The sequence below is a fragment of the Rissa tridactyla genome, chromosome 3 (genome assembly GCF_028500815.1).
Source record: "Rissa tridactyla isolate bRisTri1 chromosome 3, bRisTri1.patW.cur.20221130, whole genome shotgun sequence".
Taxonomy (NCBI): domain Eukaryota; kingdom Metazoa; phylum Chordata; class Aves; order Charadriiformes; family Laridae; genus Rissa; species Rissa tridactyla.
This window is the reverse complement of record NC_071468.1, coordinates 56,380,953-56,406,141: the sequence shown is the minus strand read 5'-3', so window position 1 is coordinate 56,406,141 and position 25,189 is coordinate 56,380,953. Positions and strand designations below refer to the sequence as shown.

The 25,189-nt window shown below is 40.4% G+C and overlaps 1 protein-coding gene across 4 annotated transcripts in view; it reads right to left on the bottom strand.

Annotated features, from left to right (window-relative positions):
* Positions 1-25,189, bottom strand: part of PLEKHG1 (pleckstrin homology and RhoGEF domain containing G1) — a 180,663-nt gene that overhangs the window by 144,126 nt on the left and 11,348 nt on the right. The window lies entirely within an intron of this gene.

Here is a 25,189-nt window from a genome sequence, read left to right as displayed (position 1 = left end):
TGCAGTTTTCACAAAATAGACTTCTGGTAAATTCAAAAGCTAGCACAATTATGTTGTCAGCTCAGGTCTCAAATTCCTTACAAGTCTTGGTCCATAAGCAAAACCTCCCCTTCATTGTGCTTTTTTAAGCATATTGGTGGATAATAGCCTTCTACATTTCCCATCCATTCTACTCCAGAAAGTTTTTCTGCTGCCTTATTCCTGAAAACATTTGCACCTACACCCTCACAAACAAAAAACATGTTTCAGTCTTACAAGGACTTATCTTCTCCCCGATTAAATTTTCCTGGGAGTATTTTAGGTTACAAGGCTAGAACTGAGCAGTTAATTTCAACCTTGTGGACAAAGGCAGCATTCAAGTCACTCTGCTCTGGAAGAAAGTCACCACTCTTTCCAGACTGCTCACATCAAAGCCACCAGATCAGAATGAACCATTACATCCCCTGCAGGATGCTTACCCCTTTTCTCTTAACAAGACACTCAAAGTAAGTCTGGAGTAGGATCCCGACCATTCCCTATTCTTTGTTCAGTTCCTCACACAGCAGATGGGTTACTGGGCACGCAGGAGGTGCTTATTTCTCAAAACTCAGCTGCCTCTTTTTAGCTTAAGTTGATTACTCAGAAAAAGAGCATTAAGAGATGTCACAAGGAGGTCTTTGGTTTGTGTGTTTAATTTAGTGGCTGCAAGATCATGCCCTATAAAAGGTTTTTTTTCTTGCTGCATGCTTTGTGGTGAGTCCACATGCACAAAAAAGCAGGATCAAATCTGAGGTCTAAGAACACAATAAAGAGTACGTTAGAATCGCTTTAAGCAGCAACTAGGAGTTAACTTTTCAATGCTGCTAATAGAGGTTGCTCAGGCGGTAGATGAGCTCATCTGATTATAGGAATCCACTTCAACTTAAAGGAAACTCCTTCAAACATATAACCACTGGTTTCTTCTGGCTCGTCTTGGTTATTAAAAGAACTTTTACCACTTAAATGAAAATCTTGTGGTTCTCTACTTTCAGCTGTTCCTTTTAAAGCACAATGCTTCATGATAATTAGACTAATTGTTTTAAACTACCATCTCAGTAATGAGTAATAACCATGCTTTTTTTTAAGCAATAAACTAAATTCAGCCCCTGGCTAACTGCTCCTAGATCACCAGCCAGTCCCTGGAGTATTTCTCTCAAGCATGACTGGCTCGAGATCCTCCCATGCATTTAGTCTGGTTTGCTGCCATCAGAGAGCGACAACCCTGGAGCAGGTGGTTTTGCAAGGGCAGTTCTCCGGGCATGGATCGGAGAGGATCCCAAGGGGCAGATCTCAAGAGGGAGCTAAGAGGACTGTAATCTCCTTTGCTGTATCGCTGTCTAATGCAGCACGCGTTCCCAATCACCGATCGGATAACTGCTGTGCCACCATTCAGCCATCCCAATCCTCATCAAAGCTGCATCCCATGCTCTCCTAAGCCACTAGCACAGCAAAAACCTACCTGGAGGAAAGACTTCCCTATGTCTTACTGAATTCTGGGAGTGGCAAAAGCCAACCAGGTCACGGGCAGCAGGCGTAATTTATCACAGCCCTCAGGCAACTTTAAATTACACTGAACAACTCACAGCCAGCCCCTGCAGACTGGTCAGGGGAAGGTGATATATCAGATGCTATCAAGCCAGAACAAAGATTTAACAAACCTGCTCCGATTTCATCCTGCACATGTCTACATGAGTGCAGACAAGGCAATGAAAACACAAGAAGGACATGGACCTGTTGGAACGGGTCCAGTGGAGGGCCACGAAGATGATCAGAGGGCTGGGGCACCTCTGCTATGAGGACAGGCTGAGAGAGTTGGGGTTGTTCAGCCTGGAGAAGAGAGGGCTCCAGGGAGACCTTATAGCAGCCTTCCAGTACCTAAAGGGGGCCTACAGGAAGGATGGGGAGGGACTCTTTGTCAGGGAGTGTAATGATAGGACACGGGGTAATGGCCTCAAACTCAAAGAGGGTAGATTTAGATTGGATATCAGGAAGAAATTCTTTACTGCGAGGGTGGTGAGGTGGTGGAACAGGTTGCCCAGGGAAGTTGTGGATGCCCCATCCCTGGAAGTGTTCAAGGCCAGGCTGGATGAGACTTTGAGCAGCCAGGTCTAGTGGGAGGTGGAACTAAAATGACCTTGGAACTAAAGATTAGTTGGAACTAAATGATCTTCAAGGTCCCTTCCAACCCGAACCATTCTGTGATTCTGTGTGATTCTGTGAAAAAGGAAGTCCCAAAGCTGTATCAGGAGTTGTAACCATCAAGGCTGTTAACCCCCAAACAGGAACTCACGCTGACCTTGGTCAGTACCTATAGGGAAGAAGGATGTAAACCCTGAAATGAAGATCTGTCATTGACAAAAAGACAAGGAACCTCTTACAGTTTTTATAGATATTGCTACCTACAGTATGGATACATGCGCTTTTGATTCTTTAATAGTTGCATACAACAAAGTAAGAATGCAAAGTACATTAAACAGAAGGGAGAAAAAAGGCAGTATGTCAACCTCAGATAAGGGGGCTTGAATGGAGAAGAGAGATCTCAGTGAAATAATGAAATAAGGAAGAAAAATAGAAGGAAAAAAAAGGAGGGGGGTAAAAACAACAACAAAAACCTGAAGTGTGTTAGTCAGTGGTTTGTTATAATATGTGCTGTTAATTCCTTTTATTTAATGTAGAAGGTTAGCATAGAAGGCTGGTACAGAAGAACAAGCCAAAATTAAAACCAGAAAACATAATGTATTGCAGCATCTTGTAAATACTTGTTAATATGACATGGCCTATATTGGTTATTCTATCTCTGGTCACAAAGCAATTATCTATATAAAAAAGTATGAAATTTGAATGTTAATGTAACAAAAAGTTCACGATAATTCTGAGGCATGAGTGTTTTCAGTGTTTTGAAAGAAAAATTCCACCAGTCAAGCAGCCAGCACACTGTATTATTATTTTTGCAGATGCAAGAGTTACCAAATAAAGTCACATAAAAAAATGGAGTCTGGAAATAGCAGATCAGAGACTCCCAGAGTTTTCAGAGTGTCCCAGAGACAACGATGCCCAACTTTCACTGAATACTGTTACTAGATTACCATTCTGTCTCAAGATATGGCAGATGAAATCACCTTCAGAATATCTTTTTCTTAGCCACAAACAAAGAATTGATGCAAGAAAGAGACAGAAGTCTGTTCCATTTCCTCAAGCCTTCAACTGTATGATACATCTGGGTCAGGACAGTGTCCCACCACACCACTTTGAACAACAAAGCCAACACTTACATCTGTTAACTGCCTGTAAATCTAAGCAGCTGTGTTGTGAGTCATTTCAGGACTGGCTAATAATTGAATAAACAAATGTAATTGTGCTCCGTGAAACTCCTGTGTTTTCTTTCAGTCTTGGCATCTCCTCTCATGAAAGCTGTACAAGTTAGGGTGCAACCACAAAAATTCAGTCAGCTATGACAGTGTTTACCTAATACCTCTAGTCTACCCACCATCACAAAGCATTTCCAAATATTCCAAATCCAGTGATCAGAAACTTACTTACAGAGTGATATTTTTGAAGGCCCTCAGATAACAGTGCCATTTATTATTTGTCCTGCAATAATGCTCCCAAAGCACAGTGACCAATGCACTGAATGTAGCACTTGTAGAATACGAAAAGGCGATCCCTACACCAGAGAATTTACAATCTAAGTGGTGTTGAGTGTGTCCTGAACCTTTGAGTAAATGTATCTTAAATTCCAACTGGAAAGGAGGTCTTTTTTTCTAGATCAGTGATCTTCAACCTGTGGTCTACTTTTAGGAGACCTTGAAAGATAACTCAGAAAAGGAGGTTTAGTTTCGTACACTTAAGATTCACTTTGCAGCGGTCCACAAATTTGAAAAGGATTGAAAATACTAATCTAGACAGATTTGTAAACTATGCCACGGATTCTTGTTCAATTATTTGATGGGATAATAACGACACAACTGGCTAAACGAGAGGCAGTCACCCTGGGAAGTGTACTGAGAGAGACACTGAAAGGAGGCAATATTCCTGAGCCCCACTGACTTCTGCTGCCTTCCAGCAAAGGCCACAGACTCATCCGTGCAGACTGAACAGCTAGCAGCAGCAACTGGAAAAAAGCTACTAGAGAAGGGCCTGGGAGCCAGGAGATCACACCTTGGTTCTGCACAGCACTGGAAAGAGTAAAACCAAGCTCTAGGGTCTGTAAAAATCTATAGATTTTACTGGTAGATAAAGTAATTCCTGTTAAACCTCATGAGGGTTATAGAAAAAGTTTGTAATGTGAAGATCCTCTACTGGTGAGCAGATAGCTTTGCTGCTGTGACTAATTCAGCCTATGATAGCTTTGCCAAGGCTATAAACAAAGGTTCAGGCTGTTTTATTGACACCCCTCCAGCTGCACATTTCTTTTCACCTACAAGACACTGCTATATGTTGCACAAGACTTAGTTTATCTAAGCAAAAAAGCAAGAGTGCTTGTGCCTGGAGGCTAAATTTGTTTTCATAGAGAACAACTATCTGGTTTGCCATTCCTGAGGAAGGTCCTCGCAGCTGTGCTTCCCAAAAGGCAACCACGTCAGTGCTGCACACTGCCGCACAGAGCTCCCCTTAGTAAGAGTGTATGTTAATAAGGTTAGGAGATATCCTGGTAGACGAACAAGTCCAAAAGTGCAGGGACAGCCAGGGGCGAAACAGAGTCTCAGGGCTGACATAATAAAGAAAAAAAGCTAAACAAGGCTGGCAAGCCTGTAAATTTTTGTTTTTTACCTCCAGAGTGAAGGTCTGTTTTAACTACAACATGTTGTTATGGCCAACACATACTACAATTACTTTTCTGAATCTTATGAACTGATATGACATAAAACTGATTCACTGGAAAGCAATACCTATAGATGTGAACACTGTTATTTGCTTCTTTGTATCAGAGGTCTTTCTTTGTCTACCATACAGCTGATGTGCATGGCAGACAAAGAAACAGTTTTTCAGCCTGTTTCTCAGAATGAAGTCCCTTTTGATAGTAGTTAACAAGCAAAGGAACGTCTTTATTTAAATCCATATTAGAGGCAGAACATTTTTCTTTTCTACCTTCATCACTTTAACTATGTAAAACGGTCCTTTTTTTCTACCTTTTTTCTTTTCATTAACCCACACACACACTTTTATGCCGCATTTCTTTAGGCCCAGGACCATGTGTTTTGACAGACTGAGTCTGTGGGCCTATTATATCCTTCCACAAAACAAATTAAGCCAAATGCTTGTTAAAGTCAATTGTTCCTGTCTGAGGAAAAAGATTTAACAAATGGGAAAAAAAGAAGAGGATTGTCCCAAAACACCAAATATCTTGAGCAATCTCTCTTGCCCTACAACCTACCCTTTTGCTGCCTTTCCATTTTTAAAGTTCTTTGTGGGGATCTTGGACTGATAATGACTATTCTACCACTGCATTTGTTGACACTTAGGGCCAAATTTGTTTGCATGGAAGCAGAACAGGATTTCAGAAGTAACCTAGAAAATGGAATAAATGTCCCCAGAAAGAAAGAGACCTCAGATTTTACCTTACATTACACTTCTTGTTTCTTTTTACATATTAGCAAACGTATAGCACCACATATTACAAAAATAAAATACTCTGTCTAGAAAACACTGTGCTGCAAGCAGGTTTTGCTGTAAGGAGGTTTTCCATGTAGAACACATATAATGCATGAAGGAGGTCACTTCAGAATTATAGCAGGAAGGTACTGATGGAAGAAAAACAGCCTAAGAAAAGGGAGGAAAAGACCATCATTTCTGATCAGCCCCATATCCCTTTCTGGAAGGCCGTCCTTTCCACCTAGGGAGATACTCCACAGCAGAACACGCAGCACAAAAAAAAATGCTCTCGAAAGGGCAATCAGAGAGCGAGCGTACACACATCCTTCCTTTTGAGTAGGCTTCCCTGAATATTGCCTCAGCTGTCTGCTGAGCCCTCATGGAAGTACTTTCCTTTTTATTAAAGCAAGTAATAAAAACCTTCCTCTTCATATTTCGGAGCCAGCAACTCTGCTCAGCGGCAGCAGTTTCCAAAACTTTTATCACACAAGCCCCTCCCTGCTCCATGCAGACTTTGCACGGAGCTCTGCTTTTGTTTCATGGCACCGAATCATCGGGGCCGCTGGGCGTCATGCAGCACTGGGGATGCTCATGTGCTGCATCCTGCACATTTGCCACCCAACATGTGGCAAATGTTCCCTCCCAGGACGCAGCTCCATGCAGGTTTTGTACCCACCTTGACTGGGATCTTACAGACGACAGCTTAGGCAGCGCTGTTCCACATAAAGCCCATCAGTAATTTACGTGCAGTCACTCATCAAGTCAATCTCTGCCTATAGACAGATATACTCCTTGTAGACATGCTGCATGTGTTTACTATAGTAGGCTAGTGCTAAATTATAAACATATATAGAATGAGGTTATTGAGAGGAAAATTCATATTCTTCCATTTGAAGAACACTTTGGTTTTGAACAATGCTGCTAAAACAAGTAGTAAAAGGAAATTAAAATTAGCCCTGGATATTTCTCTCAAGAAAAGAGGTTCCTTCCAAAATTCCAGTGAAAATTGGCTTTGACCTGGCAGATTTATGAGGCTTTGAAACTTTCAGTTGGAGCCTAAGCAATAGTTTGTTTTGTGTTTAGAATAATAATACTCCTTAACTGAGGCAAAGAGGGGCGGTGACACCACTATTTATGGCTTGTTGTCCCTCTCAGTTTCTGCACAGGGAATGCAGCTGGACTGGTTGTTGCTTTTACAATTACCGCACGCTTTTTGTATTAGCAACCCTCATGTACTAAAAAACCATGAAACTGCTCCTCCAGAGCAGAGGATTAATTAAAATGAAAAGCTTTTTAAAGACGATGTTTTCAGTTGCTGTTGCTTGTCTTGTTGTTTAAGTCATTTGTGCGCATTTGTTTCAAGTTTCCAAATTTTTCCTCCAAACCATGAACACTAGAAACTTTTAAGTCAAAGCTGAGATCTTCATACATTTTAGGATTCTGTCCTAAAGCGCTAGACATCACAGTGTTAGTGAGAAACTGCCAGTCACCAGCATAGAGAAAAAAAAAAGCATTCTCAAATGGCTTTCTACATGAAGTGCTGGCAGCCTAGAAAGCTGAAAATATCACAAAAAGTTTGTGCAACATTTTTGGCAGGTAGACATGTAAATATAGTTTAAAACTTAACGTTTATGCCTTCTTTTATGATTGCTCAAAGTTTGTATAACTCTAACCTGAGGTTTTGTTAACGTGCTGAAAGTACTTCTCTCTGTACAACCTCCTAAAAATTGGCTCAGTAATGTACTTTGGCTTTTCTAAGTGGCGATAGTGAATAAAATGGGATTTTTTTCCTATTGAAAACGCAAATAGCAGCATTGTTTCTACTTTTGTACAAGAATTCAAGAGCTGCAGAATCAATAGGCTGTTTCATATCCCATCATCAGCAGATACTGGGCTGAAGGCCAGTTTCTTCAGGATGGCTTTGTTTAGCCTACAGTTTTGGTCGTACTGTAATTCTAGTTAATTGATTGCTGGTTTGTTTGAGTTAGCACAATTGAAAATGGTAATGTAGACATCCAAGAAATATTTGGGGCAGAACAGCTCATTAATCAAAGTTATAGCATGTCCAAAACTTTAAACCAGACCAGGTTAGGTTGAATATAACCCTTCCCACCTTTCTCTCACCTGACATTCAGGAACTCCACATCTCCCTGGGGTCTGCGGCACTGATGGAAGACATCAGGACCTATGGTATGGTATGTCAGTCTTCCGGTTATAGGTGAAAGCAAACAGAATCCCTACAGACAAAGCAAACCTTCCACCTAGTCGCCAACACCAAAGGGAGACAGAAAAATGCAACTCACTAAAAAAGCAAAAGCAGATGCACTCAAGCACCTTAGCCCCACCAGTGGAGACAGCTGAACCAGCAAAGGTCACTGCAACTAAACCTTTCCTTTTACCTCTACTTTACATTCAAGTGTGAAAGAAGCTGTTGTTTTCTGCTATTTTACACACACTGACCACGGTATAGTTGTGGATGGTTGCTCATACAGGACAGAACTGTGCAAAGCAGAACCATTCTTCCACCAAAAAAAAATCAAAAATACGAATAGACACGTACAGTTACACTTATGCATCCAAATGAAGAAGGATGATGGTCAAGGAAGAATGATGAATGTACCAAGCCAAAACGCTGTATTATTTAGCACTATCCTATAAAGAATAAGTGGATAAGAAAAAGCACAACAGATCTGGACACTCATTATGGTATTTTGGACTGATGTAATAAAATAAGAGAAAAAATGGTACCATTCTTTAGGAGGTTCCTTTAAGAGGACTTGCAATTCAGCATCCCATGGTGTAGTTGCAGTCCCGCTGGTGGACACTGCACCATAGATAGGATCTGGATGTGTTTACTGTTCTATTGTCTGACTTTACCCCCACATAGCATCTTTCACTATGTGACACAATGGTTTGAGTCTTCACTGCTGTTCAGCTTTCACCACCCATAGAAGAGATTTAATGACAGAAAATTGTAACTTTGAATTTCAGAGTGTAATGAATCTGTAATAGCCAGGCTGGAATTTGAGCACTGGGCTCTTGGCTCCTAGCTATGTGTTTTAACCCCAGAACTACCCTGTTGCCCATTGATGAGCTTGCATACTATCTAATATTGCTGTTATAAGGCCTGAACTTTGTGACAAAGTTTGCATTGGACTTCAGAAACCAGACAATACTATATATACCTCTTCTGGAGAGTGGACGTCAGGATTGATTCTCTCTTATCTCTCTGGAATGGCTGACAGCAGCTCACTGCAAATGGTTTGGGAGAACTTACATTTCTTTTCTTTCCTCTTACACACATCAGTAAAAAATTTTAGTGTACTTATGATGGACTGAACTCAAACAGAGCTGGTCCCCGCTGCCTAAATTCTGCCCACAATAGAGAACCATAAGCAGTTTTCAAAGTGCAGAATGATTAATGACAGCTCAGTGTGGGGATGCTGAGAGACTCAGGCTCATGACTGATGCATGTGAAAGCACTTGTGAACAGGAGGTGGTCAGTTTTTAGAGAACAAATCCCATCACTGAAATCAGTGAAAGCTGCTGACAATTGTTTTTGCACACAGAGGCTGTTTCTAAATACGAGAAAACTTACTGCTACTAACCGTGCTTCTCTGTTTCCTCTTCCTCTTGTCACAACCACCATCTTCCTGCTGTGGTTATAAAGGAAATCTGGAAGTAGGAAACAAGCGGCAGCCCCACCTTTATGTGAGGACACTCCTATGTTCCATGGAAGCATCATTCTTAAAATAAGGAGAGTGTTTCTGGTTTTAATAATTTTTATTAAGAAATTGAACTTCACCAGTCAACCATTATATTGATCAATTTATTGTATTTTATATATTTGACCTCCTTGTCCTAGGAGATGAACACCCCGAAACCAGATATGATCCCCGAGAATTGATGTAACATGTGAGGACAGAGAGAGCAGATAGCTAGAGGTGAAATTAAAGAATCAGGGATGTCCTTTGAATGAACAGCCAAAGGTTTTAGACTATTTGTCCATTATTCTACTGTCTTATTCATTTCTGTCACACAGGTTTCTCTCCTTGGAGTACACCAAAGAATATATCAAAAATAAAGAGCCAAAACCAATGCTGTAATAGCAGCAGATTGGCTAAAGGAAGTTAACACTCGTATAACCCCTTCCCCTAGAAGCCTCAGCCTCTTGATACTCTCCTCTTTCTTTTTATTTTTTTCTAACGTCAGTCTAACATTAGAAGGGGTGCCTTCATTACTTCTTTGACATATCAGACACTCCAAAATACGGAAAACTTTAAGGAACAACATCTCCATAACAGACGCTATCCTTGCTAATCAAGTTAAAGAGATCTCTCCGTACTTTTGCAGTATAAAAACAAAACTGCATGAGATGTACACCACCGTAGAGAAAAGACCAGGCAGAAGACCAAGATAGCAGTAGTTTTTTCCCCACAGTGGGAGGTGAGGGAGGTGGTATGTTTGACACTCAGATTCACAGTTCACATGCCTTCATCAAGGTCTCCGTCCCATTTTCAGTCACTGAGGGGTCGTCAACTTTCTTGTTCCTGGCATATGCCAGGAATTTCCCCTGTATTCGTGGAAGCCACAATGAGCTTGTACTGAATACCCTGAGAAGAGCTTGTACTGTAAATGGGACATGGAAAAAAAAACACCTTGCACGGGAGCCAGCACAACATATCACTTGAAACAATGCTCAGTGGCCCAGCCAAGTGTATGCAGCATGGATGGGAAATCCCAGCCCTGAGACAGCAGCCTTCCTGGCCATTGAGAACAAATTTTCTGTTCCACTGTGCCTGGCAGTGCTTTGTCCTTCGTCCTTAAATCATGTCAAGAAAAACAGATTAATAAGAACCATATGTTAAGCCTGTTTGAGAAAGACCCTCTCCTTATTAGAAGATGCTACAGAGAGGGACCCACATGCTATATACTATGGAAATCATTATCATCCCTTTGAAGCTTCAGTTAATAGCAGTGTTTCTATTACATAGTGGAAGAAGAGTTGTCTATATTGAAAAAACACAGAACTCAACAGCAAAGTTAAGTACAATAGTGTTTTTTTCAGAAACATTTACAGAAGTGTTTCCACTTTAGTTAAATACGTGCAATTTTCTGTTTAAGCAAGGGTTGAGAATAAGAAGTACAAAATTATTCTAAAAGAAAACATGCATAGTCTTCATAACATTTAAGTCATTCTTATTAAATAGATAGTGACTAAACCACCGTATATCAAGATGGGTGGAGTTTTCCTAGTGGAGGCTTTGAAATGGTTTCCTCATAACAGAACTTCAGAATCCTTTTGTCAGCACATATGATTTCCTGTGCTGTTTGCTGTATTCCAAAAGCCAAAATATGCATCCTATTGTAACAACACTCCTGGTTTACCAAGAAAAACAAACAAGCAAACAGATCCGCATGGTGTCAGTACTGCAGACAGTTTTTTGTATTTGTTGGAAGATCTCATTGGATTATGGAACAGCAATTATTTGTAGGCATGCTCAAACATTTTCAACAGAGGCAGTGATGAAAAAAACAAATCTAAGTCCTTTCCTCTTGTAGCTGCAAGGTTGAAATCCCCAACAGTAAATTTAAAATTGACTATTAGTTCAACTTTGTCACATTGTATACAGCTATGCAAAACAAACTCTGTTGATAAAGTGAAGATCAGCGTCCTAGAATACCAAAATAGACTGCTCCCTCCCTACAGAAAACACTCATCAGTCCATCAGTGAAATGTGTTTGCTGCTCTGTGTCACTGTTAATAGGGATCTACTGGGGACAGAATGTTTGAAGTAAAGCCTCTAGTAAAAGCAGAAAGCAGACAGACTGCAAGAATTCAGACAGAAATTGGACCGACCTAGAGTTTTAGAAGCTTCTAGGCTCCAATTCCACAAGACATAATTGGAGATATTTATTAAGTTTATTAAGCTGTGGTTCCATGGGCAACCAAGCAAACCTAGTGCCCTACAGTGGTCAACAAAGGGGAAGTCTCACTCTGCCTGGCCTCTCTTGTCCCCTGCCCTGCTCCAATGCTACACACTGGACCTCTGGACTCTTCTGAATGCTGCCCTAACCTAGTAGAAAATTGCCCAGCTCTCCTGCTGACTCTCCTGTCTACTATTTCTGCCCTGCTGGGCTAGTGGGTTAGCCTCCCCTCATCATGGAAATGAAGCAATAAGAAGGGACAGGGTGGCATGTCCATGGGCAAGGGCAAGACTCTTCCATCTTGGCAGCTGTGAGACATTAGGTTGTGCAGCTGCCTAAGGAACCACGGCTCAGTAACATCATGACAAGAGTCAGAGAGTGAGGGCTCCTGGAGTCACTCACCGCAGCTGCTAAAAAGGACACTTGCTACTGACTTCAGCTAACAGTTTGATCTTACTGATTCCAAGAAATTACCAAGTGGGTAAAGATGTCCTGCAGGCAAGTTTAGGAAATCCCTGTGATATTTGGTTTGCAGCAGGGAATCTGACTATCAGACATCCAAGAGAGAAGGAAGACTGCATTGTGCTAGATTACAAATACATAACAAAAATTGTCTTCTACAAATACATTACAGCTGAGGAAGCCAGATAAAATCAGGAGAAGTAAAAAAATGTCCGTGTCTCTATACAGGTCGACAGCAACATCAGAACTTAAATCCAGGTCCCTTGAGGCCCTCCTGGCTCATTGTCCACTAGATCTCTCTCGTTTTCCCAACGTCTTGGACCTAGTAAGAGCTTCACTAGCTTATATTGCAGCATCTGTAACTCTTACCAGTCAAAAGTCAAATTCCTCAAGGTTGCAGAAGAAACCATTCAAGTGAACTGAAAATGCACACTAGGCACTGGGCTTAAGAAAAAGATTTGGTTCAATGACTATTTTGATTCCAATGACATAGTGTTGTTCCATAAGTGTCAATTGCTAGAAAGACCCATGGGGTTTGCCATTTTTCTTGTTTAGGTTCTGTTACAGATTTGTGCAGGACTGAATGGACAATGGTTGTCTGCTACTGAGTTAAAACTGTGGAGAATATTAATGCTTCAGCAGAGGGAGGCTTCTCTAGAAGGCAGTTCATCTCTTAACTCTGTCTAAATAGCACACACAGTAGTTAGCATCAACTTAGGTAACTTAGATGTTTATTGACCTGTGTATCTACTCTGCTAGAGCAGACTGTATTCCACTGAAGCCTTTTGAACTCCTACTTGTGTTTGTGGTTTGCAGACCACACAAATTTCCCAGAATAAGGAGAACCTCCAATACATTTGAATTTATGAAACATCTGCAGCCCATATGAGAAGTGTATCCCAGAGGAATGGAAAATTATGGTGTGCACAATGCATGGATAAGGAGCAACTGGTGTTGAGGGTAATTAAATTTTGGCACTGATTAATTTCAACCCACAGTGTGCACTAATTAATCCACACAGTGCTCCTGTGAAAGAAATGCAGAAAGGTCTGAGATTGAGAGTTTGTTGATGGACGGAAAATTGCCATATAAAAGGATAGGGAGACAATTTTAAATAGATAGCTGCTTCGGATTGCCTCTATGAGTGGGCATTCCTATTCTGGAGCAAGTGTGACTTTTTCTAGCTTACTTAGTTCAAACGCAAAGCAGCTTGAACTCATTTAGAAGGAGAAAGGAAAAAATCCCACTTCTTTTCCAGATAAAACCATCCAAATTCCCCAATCAGTTATTCATTAAATCTATAGACAAGCCTCAAAACCTATTGTTTTGTGTCCTGGAGTCCTTCAGTTCTTGCATATTTTTCACATCTGACAACTGTGTTGGTATAATTCTGATGTCATTCCTTCCAAAGGACCAGTAGAAAGAGGAATATGGCAAAGGGGGAAAAGGATGACTGCAGGTACGGCTCAGAATCAGCCCATGGAAAGGCTAAGGCAGGCTAGCTTTCTTCAGCTCCGATGACTTGTGCGTGTGGGGAGAGGAGGTTTATAAAATCATGACTAGGACACAGAAGATGAATAAGGAACAATTGTTCATTATTTCTCACCATATAAACAAATTAATTTATCCAATGGCAGGTTTAAAAACAGATAAAAACAAAGGGAATATTTTTCCACACAACAAGAAATTGAGCTCTATGACTCACTGCTAAATTAAGTTTGGATCTGAAAAGTATTAACAGGTTCAAAATGTGATTAGGCAAGTCAATGGCAGAAAGGTCTATCAAGGATAACTAAACAATGGCCCTAATGTAATATCAAGGGGAGGAAATGCCTGCAGCACTGATTGCTAGAAGAAAGGAAAGACAAATGGATCATTGCTCTGTTTCTTAAGCTCTTTCCCTGAGCTCTTCGTACTGGCCATTGTCCGAGACAGGTCCACGGGATGGTCAACCAGCGTGGGACTTCTTAAGCTGATGTTTTTGTGAGTTTCCAGTGACTAAATTTGTGCTTAAATGGATTTCAAAGTTACATTCAAAAGAAATAATGGTAACATGTTACACAGAGAGTGCAGAACTGGTTTTGATCTTGTTTTGGATCCAACCCTTTTGGGTTTCTTCTTTTTTGTAGTGAGTATGATGACCTGGGTCATGTGATTTCTACGTATTTTCTATCTAAGGTGCTCTGGAGCTGTATGGGAGGGATGGTGAGCACTATCACTATGAAATAAGAAGGTAACTATAAATAAGTCAATTCCCTCCATGCCCTGTATTTATTGGACTCAAAAAAATCTCTTGCTATAATAACCCAGATGAGTGAATGATTTCTTTATGAGGGTCTTGACATTTTGGTCACATCTGACTAATTGAATGTTATGGACATTATTCCAGAGGCTGCATATTGAGAATGAATTTGCTTGTAATCTTCTGGCTCTAAATCTGGATGGAAATACACAAGGAAGTCTTTATGGTCTTTCTGGGCTCTGTCAATTCTACAGTAACCAAAAACAAAATGACAAGAAACTCCTCTTGCTTCTCTGTTTATTTCCACATTTCACGGTGCTTTTTTCACTTGATAATGCATTTTACAGATTAAAACTCTCTCCAACCTATTTTTGGTTCCAGTGCTATGTATTCCAGTATATATTAAAAAGAGGTTTTCAGTTAAGGATGGACAAACTCATTTTGTCCAATTTTGACCTCATCAACAAAAAAAAAAAAGGATCAAGAGTTCAGTTTGACCTTTTTATGGTATCCTTTATGTTTACTAATGAGAGAAGAACCAATGAAAAATAGATATCAGCAAAAAATAGAAAAGAATTCAGCAGAGAGAATATGTAATAAGGAAATGAATACTAAGGTCACCCACACATACTGGGCCAGTTTCTGCAGGATGGTGGAGAGTCTGCAATCCCCACTGTAGCACACAAGGTTCAATCTTTAAAAAAGCCCCAGGACCCCAAACAATATGGCCTGGAGAAAATAATGAGTTTAAATTGCAGGAAAAATGTAAATTTCTACTAATAATGTCAATAAAAAGGAGAGCAAAAAGGTGTGCAGTGGACCACACTTTTTGCCAAAACCCAGGATTTTAAAATTTTCTAGGTTTAGGTAAAGGAACCGACTGACAGATGAGATGGTTCCTATATCTATTCATATATTAAAAACAAATTTGTATTTTGAAAAAGGTTGTGAAGGGATTAAAAATACACCTATCAAAGGGACATCTATCCTAAGAAAAACTGCAAGCCAGAACAAAAAACCAGGGCATAGAATGATAAGCTATCAGTTAGCATTTTGTGTGTATACGTAGTATACATATAGCATATGTATTATACTACATATACATGTAGCATACAATTACAGTATACCTCAGTCCTGTCCCCTCCTCTGCTTGAAACAACTTGAAGATTTATTTCTAACTTTCAAGAAAAGGCTCAGACCACAGATGTATATGGTACAGTTATCTGAATTTTTGGTCTATACTCTATCCAAAGTAAGAAGTGCAACTGGAACCTGACAGTCCCGCGTCCCAGGGGAGCAGGCAAAGCCTGAGGTCCATCTCGCTCACACAACAATGTGGCAATTCCAGCAGGCAGGACCCAGGATTTTGCTACATCCTGGGAAGGACTCACATGTGTGCAACATTAGGAGGGGATGGCATCTCTGAGGAGGTGGGAGTCAAACCCCTTCAGTAGGAGGAGAAACATGAACTCGCATCCCAGAACAGTGTTCCAGCAGATGAGCTGTTAGATAAACAGGCAATCCTGCTGATGGACTTTTTAAAGCCAGACTTTCTATTCCTCTCCTCTTTCCCTCTGCTCTCTTCTGCCACTTCCTAAAATAAAATATCCCAAAGCGAAAAATTCATTCTACATTGAACACAGCAGCTCTCCTCCGTATCTTTCCCTCATGGTCTGTACCACAAAGAGCAATCTGAGATGGCTCTGCTGGAGTTTTTGTGTCTGCTAGCCACAATGATGAGCACATTTACATACAAAGCTGTATGAACAACAGTGGTCTGAGAAATACACTCCTGCAAGAGATGCCAAAATCTCTTTTTCACCATTGTTTCTTGAATCAATGAAGAAATACAGAGAAGACAAAAAGAAGTGGCATTAATTTATGTCTCTGACTGCTTTACACACACCCACGTATCTCAGTGGGATTTCTGGAAATAATGCTAAGCCTCTCCAGCGCTTAAGATGCAGTGCCTCCAAATACAACAGAAGATCTCTACAGCCAATAAGCAGTAAAAATTTACATAAAAATGGAAACTAATTTACCTCACCATAAAGAAAATGTATCTGGCAAGCAGTACGAGCCTGGATTTGCATACACTTCTTTGCAAATAGTACTACAAGCACTGTCAGATGCATTCCGCTGCTACTGTGAAAAAAAGCAGGCAGCATTTATCTCAACTGTTATTTATTGTTCAGTGAATGGGGTATTTTAGGACATACCTCAACAAAAGACACGTATCTTATCCAATTTTTTCTTAAGCATAAGCATGTGTAAGATATTATAAGAAAAAAAAGCATTTTTTGTCAACATGTTTTTCCGTTTGCTCATCAGCTTCTTGATTTTTTCTGTGGAACGGCAAAACAAAGCTATGCTATGTTCTCAGCAGGGCTGTTTTCATAGGGGAATAAGCTTCATAGTAGTCGCTTGTTACTCTTACACTATTAAAAACAGAAATATAAAAAACTGATTCCTTGTCCTTCCTTCAAAGAGCTGGAAGACAGAATTTCCAGCGATATTCCCGGTATCTCTGTGAGCAAAAAACAACAGCAAAAGTTTAGCATACATAATAGAGGAAGGAAGAGACAACGATAGCAATGCTTGTGTTTATTTTATGCAGTGCATGCACTCAACTGTCACTGACATGAATGCAAATGCAACGCAAATTTTCCACAACATCAACAGTATGAGACTGACGCTGTAGGAGCCATACCCTAAAGTGGGAAGCAGGGTATAAAATTAGCCAGCCAAACAACCAGCAGTCTCCTTGGAAGCTACCACAGTGTGGGATGGCAACGTACAGACTCCTTTTGCCCAATCTGCCTTACTGGGTCTTTTCCCATATTCTCTCTTCTTCTCTCATTTTGCCTTTAAATAAATGAAATAGCAATAGGAAAGCAATAGGGCCCCTAGCTACAGTAAACACAGGTGGACGAAACAGATTAAAAGTTCACTTCTTATGATCTTATATTCAAAGAAAATAAAAAGCTCATGCTGGGACTTGGTGTGGTGTTTTGGAACACAGCTTGCTTTCCCTGATTACTTGTCTGACCTTTGTACCGAATACCACAAACTATCAATACAATATGCAGAAATGATGTCAGGCCTTTGATATGGAGGGTGAGGGATGGCTCATTTGGAATATTTGTTTTAATGACATCACAATCACACATTGTGTGGTTTGAATTAAATAGATGCTTTTGAGCTTAAAACAGCTCTATTGATCTCTCAAATGCTTCTTTTATTTTTGTCTGGCACTCCACTATGCTCCCTAGCACTGTTGCCACTTAAATGACTTCACAGCTGATGCAGTAAATACATTCAAAGATATAAAAACCTCAGGTTTATTTGAAAATTGAGACAAACATAACTGTCTTGGTCTCAAAAAGCAACTGAGAATTAAAAATCAGTTCTTGGTAACTGCAATGGAAAGCTAGAAGTGGCACGTGCAAGGTCTATGAAACAAATTCATATGGAATCAAATCCGTCAATGAGTCACTTGCCTCACAAAAACTGCACGTCCAAAAAATAATGTCCCAGTTTGTGCCTCTGACTGTAGCAAAAACGAACGAGGTGCAAAAATAGAGTCTGTAACTTGAATGCACTAAACTGAATATCAGTGCAAATTCCACTTTCCATAGGCTTTACAAGTTGATGATGATGCTGTAGGATCCAGTATTACATATCATTAATGAGAGCTAGATGTGAAAATAAAATCTGAATTAATACAATAGCTTAAAATATATTACTGTAAATGGTCATCTCAAAAGTAAATCAAAATTTTCATTCTAATTTCAAGTTCTCACTATACTTACCTGGTTTATCATCCCTATTTTCAAGTTAATGAAGGCAAGATCTACGCTAAAACTAGATTTTTGTTTTGAAATTGACTGCTAAACACCCAAATTATTCTCAGTTGTTTCCTTTCTCTCTTCTCTCCAGGCCCCCACTGAATTTCCTTACACATTTGAAGTATCCCAAACTGTTTTCCATCTACTGTGATAAAGTGCAGCATGGACAGGACCACAATTCATGCTGAAACCAATGTTATAAACAACCGGAGACAAAGAGCACTGCCAGAAGCATGAGGTGACTTGATCATTTTAGGCCAACAGTCTTAGTGTTCTGCATGGTTGTGAGTCAGGAAGGAATGAGAACCCTGTCATGTCCTGTTTTCTCTAACTGCTTTTCAGTAAGGACAGGCTTGAATGTAGCCTAGATGGATTATTAGGACTTTGTATCTGCAAGTTATCAATACAGGACATTAATAAATATCTAGAAGTCTCAAATATCGTAAAGAACATGAAAGGCATTGCTAGAAACGTATCAGAGACATCAGTGGCCCTCAAATTTTCCCTGCTTCCTTGATGTACTCTCAGTTCCAGCCATCAATGTTACAATTAAAGAGCATGAATTAGTTCAGGACATCCTTGTTCTGAAAAGGAATAAAGAAAAAGATGAATGCAGATCACTACTACTTGTCAAATCAACACACAAAGAAATAAGCACAGAGGCAATATAGAAGAAGTTGAAACACTCACTTTCCTTTTGCAGGCAGTCTTTTTGCAAAGGAAACTACAGGAAAATCTACCATGGGTGATACCTGGCATAGTTTTATAACAAATGGACTGTCCTAACACTGTGTTTAGGACAGATTTGTGATTTGTCCTACCCTCAGTGGTATAGGTATTGAATTTAGTTTGGTTTCTACTGATATACACATTGACCTCTATATGCTTAGATGACATAAGTTTCTGAAGGTAAGACTTATTTTTATCATATATACTTCTGCTGTATTTACTGTGAACTCTAAGTATTACAACAATGCCTGCAGTATCCTGTGAAGTGTTGGTCTATACCTAGAAGGTGTACTGAGAAATAATTTTTCTTAGTAATAATTACATTTAATTAATGTAACTATAACTGTCCTTTGGTTACAAAAGTACAGTCAGATAACAGCAGTTCTTAATTTAAACCAAACTACTCTCTGCACATGTAGACAAGACCATCACTATGGCAGCAAAACACCTGGGTTAAACTCCTGGTCCATTGAAAGAACTAGTTTTGCCATTGACTTCAAGAGGACCAGGATTTAGTCTTCTACCATACAGAACAATAGATAATGAGGCTTTTGTTAAATACTTTGGCCTACCTCTGCTCTCTTGCGGATGTTTTCCCTGGTGAATTTGCCACCTGTCTCAGAAAAACCTAAGCTTATTCTTGCTAAAATAAAAGAAGAAAAGACCCTATATCTTTACACCACATGTTTCCTTTAAAAGAAGATAATGGGTTTACCATCTCTGTGCTTCCTCATCTTGCTTGAACTTCATCACCTTGGCTTATCTCCCGTGCAACCTGGTATTTACAAGTTTAGTAGTTTACACTGAAAACAGTGTAGTCCAAGTATTTTCTTCATTACACAGACAGAATTTCACATGTGCTCTGTATTAATGTATTTTCCTGCAACCAGAAATAAGGGCATATGAACTTAAATCCTTTGGCACTCCACTGATATAAAAATATACCGTCCCACTTTTGAAAAACAGTTCAGTCAATTTTCTGAATGAGTTTCACACGAACGAGAGCATGTGCTCCCGATGTAAAACCCAGATGCACAAGCCATCCCTCACTGATGAGAATGTAACACTAGCCAAAGTCTAAACCTTAGGGAGCAGAACAGGACTGTGTAAAACATGGACAAATAATACAGGATTACAGTAACAATATTAATGCTAGAATAATACTAGCTACTTATGCCAGACAGACACAAAAATACTTGTAGAAGCTTAGGTGATTCACAAACACTTGGCCTAAAACCTGAGTAGCTATTAAAGCTTTGGCCATATTTCTAGTGTTGGTGAATACACTGATTCTAATTATGAAATTGTTAAAGGAGTGTTCTTCTCAGCAAAATAGATGCAAAGAAGCAGAACCTTTTCATGCTATGTACCTGCTCTCTGCATTCAGGGCACCTGTGCCTTCTATAGGTAATCGTTCCAAAAAGCCCAGGATGATCAATACATTTAGGTTGCCGTTTCTCATACATCATCAGAACCTCAACTCTGCCCCACAGATGTCAGAGATAAAACTCCCATTAATCTAACGTGGGATCAAATTGTTCAAATTCAGAAAGTCACTCCTAGGAAAACCCGCTACAGGTGGAAGTGGTCACACTGTTGCTGAGGAGGTGAGTTAAGGCAATCATGATGTGGATAGATGGCCTAGAGTGGATAATTTTAAGGTTATTAGCTGCTCAGGTGTCCCCCAGTGGACATACTGTCCTGCAGAATGTGCCTTACAAGACCTGAGAGACCACCACAGCTTCCTCTGTCTGCTCTTAGGCTGAATAGAGGATTGATAGTTTAAACACAACGCTCACAGCAATCTTAATAATAAAACAGGTGCTCAGGGGCAATAAGCACACACAGCTATCTTGTTCCCATTATAGTCCTGTTTGCATGTTAGTAACTATTATTTCCATCTTTTGGCATTTTAGAAGCAAATGGCACTCTCATCCCATCTGTCCTCTGAATTACTACCTCTTCTGTCATTGCTGGAACAGCAATGCCGGTTTTCAAAGCTCCTAACTTAGACTGCCTCCTGCTCAGGAGCAGGCATTTCCCATACTGTTGCAAACTAAAACTTGAGTTCCAGGATCTCAGTCTATCCAGAAGTCAGATCCCAGACACCTCCAGCTAGAAGTTCCTTTTGAGTATGTGAATTATTAGTAAACCCTGTGGCAAAGTCACAGGCCTAAAACTTTTCTTTTAAAGAGGGTAAAAGGAGAAAAGGGAGGCAATTTTTCATTTTGATTATATTTTACTATTGTGGCTGCAAGGAAGAGCAAACGCTACAGTTCTCCTAGCCAAGTTATTCTTCCTTTTTAGTTGTGAGGCAGTCTTTTTGGACAAAATGTTCGTCATCTTTCTCATCTCTGTTAACTTTCCACTAATGGTTTTTCATCAGTTAGCACAACAGAGAACCTGAGTGAATCCATCCCATAGATTCACTAATAGTAACCTTTAATTGATGCAACATTTGGGATTTACAGTTGCAGAGCATGCAAAGAAAGCACAAAATACCCAGGTAGGTGTGAGATACTAAGACATCCAAGAAGTACAACACAAATTCTCAGGGACAAATATTGCAAATCCTACATAGATAACTTGCAGGCTCATTGAGGACCAGAAGAAAAAAGAATGCTTCTGACATAGGAGTGACAAGAGAGAGATCACCAACTCACCACTTTATGAAGACACCAGAAAGAGAGGATTACCCTAACAGGAATTTTCTTTTATAACTGCTGTCATAAAGGTACAATTAGCACAGAGATAATATGATACCAAAAAACCCTTATGCTACTGCTTTGGAAGAACTCCAACAACTTCACAATAAATAAATAAAAAATACAAAAACTTATGCCAATCTTCATTTGCAGTTTTGTGAGCTTAAATATTTTTCCTAGAATACTAATCTCTATTTTATTTATTTGCATTAGAGCAATTTCAAAAATTCCTCCTCAGCCATGTCTCATCATGTCATAATTATTCATCTTCATGAAGGCTTCTAACAGCCTCTGGTTACAACACCACGACGTTTTCTAATAAATTATAAAGTGAAAGGATAATTTAGTCTCCATAACCAATTAATCTTTGGCTTCTTAACAAAACTTGGTTCCAAAAATAATATGTCCACTAGTCTAGAGAGAGCTGGACTCCAATAACCAGTTCACCTCACTCTTTCCCTGGAAATAATCAACATATTTGAATGCTTTCCAGTTCCAACCAAACAGGACAAGCCTTAAAGAACTTTTGAAAAGGGAGTCTGCTGTAGCTTCTTTGAACTCGCTGTACTTCAGTGGGAGAGCAGGCCAAGGAATGCGTTAGCATCTTGACATGGAGACAAAGGAAGGACCGCAATGAACATGCCTCAGGCTTGCTTTGGAGCAAAATCTTATGCATTTTCTATAGATCTTCAGCTAACATCCCCTGATATCAAGAGAAATAGTCCATTAACTTCATGGCTACTAGAGTGCATACTAAGGACGGGAGGCACCATGTTATTATACGAACAGCAAGAGCAATCAACACAAACTTCTGGACTCATTACAGTACAGTAATCAAGCTAACAGCTATTGAATTGGAGGTATATGAGCACCAGGAGTAAGTATTCTTATGAAAAACACAGTTTTGTGGAGCCTAGTCTAATCTGAATCAACCTTTTATAAAAGCAAATGATTTTTGTTCATTTAAACTCAGGTGTCTGCAGTATCTATAAACATGTGTTCTGCCTTATGCAGACAAGGTCAGTGAGATGTTTTAGGTGTCAAGGGGGAAAGTTCTCACATTTCTGGAATGGTAGAGGGAAGATTTATAAAGTTTTTACTGGCCTGAAGGAAAGAAAGAAAGCAGAAACATCTGCCAGAGTCATGAGTGGATTGTTGGCTAAATTCATTCAGTGGAGGAGTCTGAAATAGATCATCTCTGCCTTCAGCAGTAGGCGTTAGTGGAGTCATCAAAAATAATTACTACAGAGGAGTCCAGGACATACCTACAGGGAATAAAACTAATCTGAAAATGTAAATTAATTCCATAAAGTATGGATAGAGAAGCCAGCAGTTCTTACACTCCTGGGCTCACACGATATACTAAGCTTTTATGAAACAAGAACAGAAATACTTTTTATTTGAGTCTGGAATAGTACTTAACGAACATGCTGTTAGAAGAGGGGGAAATCACAGACAACAGATACACCTATGATCACTCTGGGTAGTGCCAGAGCTTCTGTGGTAAAACATCCACCCACAAGCATACAAGCGTGGATTCCAAACATTGATACGGCCTGTGATGTTTCTAATGTGCTCTAGAAACTCACTGGTGCTGAGAGAAGCAAACATAAGCAGGGGAAAAAAGGGTTCAAGCAGCTGAATAGCAGTGACAGTAGTACAAAATAAAACAACTCTCTCCCTTTTAGGTTTTGAACAAGATCAAAAGGAGGCTCTGCAGTTCCCGAGATGAGCCATCACGAGTGTGTTTGTGCTCGCCACTTGGCACTAGCCTATAAACAAGGTACAGAACACCACAGGAACAGTGACGCGGCCATTTCCCACAGCAGCCCTTTCTCCCTCCTCGTAAACAAACTCAAGGCCGTGCATATTCTTTACCGCCGCCGTGGCCTCTCCTCAGGAGCTCACATGAAAGCGCTTTGACTGTGTTTTGCATTAGCTTGCTTTCAGTGCCAAACAGCCCCCGGACTCCCCAAGCGCATACCGCAGAGCCCTGCTCTGGGAGGGTAGCCAGTGGGGTCACACGCAGCCCACAGCTTGGCCCTTGGCCGGGGCCTGCAGGCCCGCTGCACAGAGCCTGACCCTCCGGCTGTCTGCCAGGGCACGGAAGACCCCTCTCTGACTGGCAAGCCCCTCTAAGGGTGTGCTTTCCTGGGGAACACTGACAGGTTCCGGCATTACCCGGAGGGCAGGCTCTGTACGCCTGCCTTCGAGTGGCCTGAGTACCGGCGAATGGCGGCGCTCGCAGCCAGAGCTGCTTGTTTGGAGCCTGGGTGTCAAAGCTCTGGCCTTCCCACTGCACCGACATGGTTCCATGGTTAAACTGGCCAGGCCCCAGGCACGGGGAACTCTTCAGGGCTGTCGAAAATTGATTAATCCCATTTTGGCGATGGTCAAACTCTCAGATGAAACGTTGTATGGAAATTATTTTAATTCCTTCCTTTCTGAGGGGCGGCTCCTGTACTGCCCCTTCGTCACTCCTGCTGCAGGCGACTGTCCGATCCCCAAACAGACAGTCCGCGCTGGGTAGGCCTGTATAAAGGCAGTAGGAAAGGCATTCAAAACTATGTTTCTCAGTCTGTGCCTCCTCTCTTCCCATGGAGGCCAATTGTAAATACATGCAGAGATAATTAACATGTAAAATAAATAATAAAAAGAATGCCACAAGTTCACCCCAGCCATTTTTGCAAGACAAAACTTGTGGCAATTCTACTAACTTATATTGTGATTTTCCTCATCTGGTTTCAGCAAAACGTCCCACTTCGCCTTTCTTCTTTGAACAATAGTACCTTTCCCTAGAGTCCCAATACCACGTTGTATAAATTATGTGTATTCCAGACAGTAAATACTTTCATAGATTAAGCAAAAAGATGACCACATAAGAGATGACTAATTCTAACAAGCTATAGGTACTATCCCATAGTCTAGCCTTTTAGAGAAAATGACGCATGTTTTTAAGTCAAAAGTCTTTCTAATTTCAAAGTCCATAGTCTCCCATTCGAGTATTCCAGCATGGAGACCACTTTGGACCTCTGGACATGTCACTGTGAAGAAGTGCCTTGTGCCCAGGTAGTTTGGCAGGAAACTAGAGTTGTAAATGCACACTTTCTTTACCTTATTCACAAGGAATGATTTGATAAAACTTGAATTTAAAGGGCAGAGTAAGTGCTAAGCTACTGTACATCCAGGAAAACAGCCATACAAGGTTTCACACACGGGACAACAGAATTTACTGTTTGAGAGGAAACTAGGAAGAAAACAGTTTAGACAACGTGTGTTTCTAGCTCATACTACATTTTGGTTTCTGATTCTAACAGACACTGACCTCAGACCTGATTCCATTGAAAAACTTACATACTTTTTGCTAAGAACAGGATTTGAAACTCCATTGTGCTAAGAATATGATAAAAAAATTACAAATTTGTTTTAAAAGCCTTCAGATGCATTTCTTTTCTGGCTTGAGCTAAAACTTGGAGGTAGAGGAGAGCAAAAATTATCTCCTGTAATTGGGCTCTTCAGGGTAGGACTTAAAACTATGTCCTGTGTACTCACAGTGGCTGGGTAGCGCAAGCTTTCATTGCCCCGCAGGGAAAGGAATATGCATGATCAGGAAGCCAGAAGGCATCCTGAATTACCAAGAAAAGTTGTTTTGGGGTGGGTCAGGG